Source organism: Priapulus caudatus, unplaced genomic scaffold (assembly GCF_000485595.1).
Source record: "Priapulus caudatus unplaced genomic scaffold, Priapulus_caudatus-5.0.1 Scaffold422, whole genome shotgun sequence".
NCBI lineage: Eukaryota > Metazoa > Priapulida > Priapulimorpha > Priapulimorphida > Priapulidae > Priapulus > Priapulus caudatus.
The window spans coordinates 66,806-71,684 of NW_014577483.1; positions in this window are offsets into that span (position 1 = coordinate 66,806).

Here is a 4,879-nt window from a genome sequence, read left to right on the forward strand (position 1 = left end):
GAGAGAGAGAGAGAGAGAGAGAGAGAGAGAGAGAGAGAGAGAGAGAGAGAACGCGTAAAGCAATATAAATTAAATTAGTATGGAACGATTTCCAAACCCCCACATAAAAACGCGACAACGTCTGTCGTTGCGGCAGATGTAAATGTTTACTATGTCTGAAACCGTCAGCTTGGTTCAACGGTTTTACGATGGGCGCGGGGTGTGTAGCTCCTGCACTGATACTGATACTGATACTGATACTGACTCCAGCGGTGACACGCACGCGCACATGGCACGGCACAACTCCGGAAGTTTCCGTGGAAAAGTACCGTAGCGGCGGAAACTCTGATGAATCAATCATCATCAGCTGCTGGCAGTGTTTGCTGCAGAATTAACATATTATCAGAAGTAGATAATAATAGGGAAATAAATCATTCTCTATTATCTACTTCTGATATTATCTCATTTAAAAACACAGCGATCACGAGGCGAAGAAAGAAGAAAAGAAGAACAGCGAGCACACGGAAATAACTATATCTATATATAGGATAGGATGGCAACTCAAAATCAATAATGCTGATTAGCGCATATAATTTCTCAGAATAAAGATCACACCAAGATCTAATAATACATGTTTCATCACATCATGAGTAGATAATAGGGAATCTCTATTATCTACTCCTGATCACATGTATATATAGATCCATGAACCCCACTAGTGACCTTCCTACGTGACTTCAAGCACGAAGTATCACATTTATTTCTAGGGGCGGATTAGAAACACGTAATATATAATAGCGATGTAACCGCGTCCTCCTTTCTCTTATGCTCTTCCGCTCACACCCATTCTCTCTATTTCTTTCTTCTTCTTTTTTTTTCTCTCTTTCTTTCTTTCTTTCTCCCTTCCTCTCGCGCTCGCTCGCTTTCACTCTTTCTATCTCTCTCTCTTTCGCTCTTTCTCTCCACCTCTCCCTCTCTCTATCGTTCCCTCTTTCTCCCTCCCTCCCCGTCTCCCTCCCTCTCTCCCCCTCTCTCTCCCTTCACTTCCCATTCCTCTCGTCAATTACAGCTGCTCGCTGTTCAGTTCATCCGCCGAGTCACACCCAAAACCGTCTCCGCGTATATCGATCGTCGTTTGTCTTCTATAGCTGCAACCCTTTTTCGCCGGCTGGATCGCTGGAATTCCACCTCGGTTCATTCGATCGTTGACCGATGCTGTGTAAACGTACGGGATCATCCACCTGTGCGTCTGCCAGAAATATACGTGACCGCTATATAGAGTGATGGAATGTAGGAATTGTCTATCGTTAGTTGTGCACGCGACTATAAACCGGATCGATCCGGCGCAGACGACGTTCCGTCTGCGTGGAATTGGCTCTGTGCCAAATGTGTGCGTGTGGCGTTTGAAGGGGCGCGCGCGCGTTAGTGCGAGTGAGTGCGTGCGTGCGTGCGTGCGTGCGTGCGTGCGTGCGTGCGTGCGTGCGTGCGTCTGAAAGTGAGAGCGAGCGTGAAAAAGAGGGAGAGCGAGCAACAGAGAGACATGTGTGTGTGTGNACACACACACACACACACACACACACACACACACACACTACACACACACACACACACACACACACACACACACACACACACGCACGCACGCACGCACGCACGCACGCACGCACGCACGCACGCACGCACGCACACAACACACAACACACACACACACAAGCACACGCGCGTGTGCGAAAAAATATATGAAAGTTTGGTATTTATATATCATAGTCCTTTAGATTTCAAGATATATCTGATAATCTGAGAATCTTACGATCCTTTATAAGATTCTATTCAATTTCGAGAATTTCTCAGCTTTTATCCGGGTGTTCGATCGTTGTACGTTTTTATTATGTCTGTATGGATAGCAATCACTTGATAGCAATTAAGCAGCTGGTTTTACACTTTCATACACTGAATCGTCGAAAGCGTACATGATCCCTTTCAAATCATCTGATTAGGCGCGTCCTCGCTAAGACAACAGCCTCTCTGTTACACGTTTATGTTTGCGCGATGAAAAAGGCGAGCTAAAAAATAACACGGCCGCGTTGTGTACAAAAACATCGCACCATTCCTTTGCGCATGCGGGAAAATTCGGTAGTTAATCTTATAGCTCTCATTTTTCTACGCGTCTATACGCAAGAAGTCGAGCATTTAACAGCAGCCCATACCGACGGGGAGACTCGCAAGAATGCTTTCACATTCCTAGCGCGGTCTCACTCACTCACCACCGCCGCAGCAGGAACCCCTCGCTAGAATACAGACAGACATGCAGACAGGCAGTCCGTCAGACAGTCAGGCACGCGAGTGGAGATGCCCTGCACGTGCATCTCCCACACACTCTCTCTCTCTCTCTGAGTGTCTTTCACACACACACACACACACACACACACACACACACACACACACACACACACACACACACACACACACACACGACACGACGACGACGACACACGCACACGACACACGCACACACACACACACACACACACACACACACACACACACACACACACACACACACACACACACACNGAGAGAGAGAGAGGAGGAGAGTTGAGGGGAGGGGAGGCGCATCCGTGGGTTTCTTCACGGCAGTCCGTCTCCGCGAGAGAAGAGGGTTGTGCGATGTTAACCACGAGAGGGCGTCACTGATGCGCGATATGTGCAATAAGCGCATCCGATCTAGGTGCGAGAGAAACGCCGCGTGGGGGCGCGCGCGCGGCAAAATCTCACCGCAGAATAGCGCATACGGTCTTTGATCTCATCGCAGAGCTCACGGTGACGATTGCATATCGATGAATTTTCGCGCGACAAAACAAAGAAACAAGAGAGCAATTTTCGGCTCTGCTGTGTGAGTTGCCATGGTGATGCGACGCGGCGGTATGTGCACACACAGGAGGACAGAGACTCTCAAACTTGATTATCATACCGCATTAATATTTTAAAATGAAGTTTTCCTCCTCATAACAATATTGCTTTCTTCGCGCGCTGGGCTTGAACGATCAATTTCAGACGGAGGGGGAGGGGCGACGGGGGAGGGGAGGCTAGAGGGGACGGTGAGGGAAAGGTGGAGGCGAGACGGTGTAATGAGGGGAAGGCGGTGAGGGGGCGAGGGGAGGGTGGGAAGGGGAGGAGTGGAGAGAGGTCGGGGCGGGGGGGGCCCGGGGTGATGGGAAAGGGGGAGGGGGGGAGCCGGGCCGAGGTGGACCGCCGGAAGGCGGGTGGAGGGAGGGGGAGGGGTGGACGCCCCGGCAGCGCGGAAGGGAGGGTACGAGGGGAGGGTGGGGCGGGGCGGCGGGGGAGGGGAAGCAGTGGAGGGCAGGGGAACTTATAGCTACCATAGAGCAGGATACGCAGTTGCGTAGGCACATCATTTCAGCAAACATATTTTTATTAGAGAGAGAGACGAGAGAGGGCGGAGAGCAGATATGGAGCGAGAGAGACAAAGAGAAGAGAGAGAGAGAGATAGGCGAGAGAGAGAAAGAGATAGGAGAGAGAAGAGCGAGGACGAGAGAGGGAGAGACGAAGAGAGCAAGACGAGACCGAGGCAGAGATAGATAGCGCGAGAGACGCGAGAAACGAGAGAGAGAGAGAGAGACATAGGGCGAGAGAGACGAAAGAGGAGAGGAGAGCAGCACGAGCGAGACGACGCAGAGCAGGGAAGACGAGAGGGGAAAGAGGAGCACGAGAAGAGCTCAGTCACTCACAAGCTTACTCATAGTTGGCGGATTTAAGGTGGGGGGACTTGGGTGGCTAGCTTACCCCCTCGTTGGACTAGACAATATTTTTACAATAGTTGCGCGTTTGAAGGTGCAATTGCACTTGAATCATCAGGTTACACCCATATATAAATTGAGCTGGCGCAAGCAGCGTTGCGCGCAAGCCCTTTTGCAGCTTTTCCACAATCCCAAGAAAGAGTTCTGCTGTCGCCCTCATCCCAGCAGTGGTCACACCAGACCTACACATTGAATAATGAACGCGACTTAAACAATGCCGTGATGTGATGTGATGTGCAATGAGTGATGTGTGTGTTTGAGCACACACACGCGCCCACACGCACCCGCACACGCATACGCTCGCTCGCACGCACGCACGCACGCCTGCACGCACGCACGCACACAGAGAGGGAGAGAGAGAAATAGAGAGAGTTTAAGAATGTGCGTTAGTTCAACATGTCTTGATAATAAAACGAAAATTACATGATTACTTATAGTGATCTTTAGTGATCACATCTTGTTGCTCATGAAGAGAATAGTTCTACTAAAAAGATAATTGTCGTTGTCAAAATGAAGACTGTACATTTACTCAAAAGTGCCTCAAATACCATCTCCTGCGATCTACATTTTCAATATTTTACGCCTGTGTGCGTACACATCCATTTCACCCTAGCTACGCTCCTGGAGGGGGAGGGGGGAAGGAGGGAAGTCTGTTGAGAGGTTATCATCGCGGCCCGAGCGAAGAAATAAAACCTTGATGGAACCTGTTGTGGTTTTTTCGCAAAAATTTCAATTCGCGAGAGCGCAAAAATTGATTGCTCTAAACCTCGCGCTGAGAAGAGCAATAATTTTCATGTCGGAATCTCACGACGGCTCACGCACACGCGCACATATACCGCATTACGGCGTGAGTTAAGTTTTGAATCCGCTTACCGTGTTTCTTGCCACGATAATCGGACGAGATAATTTCTCGAGTCGATGTGACAAATTTAAACGGGTATAAATTACCCCCTGTCCGGAAGAAATGCGCAATGTTGTTTTTTGCTCGCTTATATAAAAGTGTGTATCATGTATAATGTAAATACGAGTACACACACACGTACACGCACACGCACATGCACACGCACACGCACACGCACACG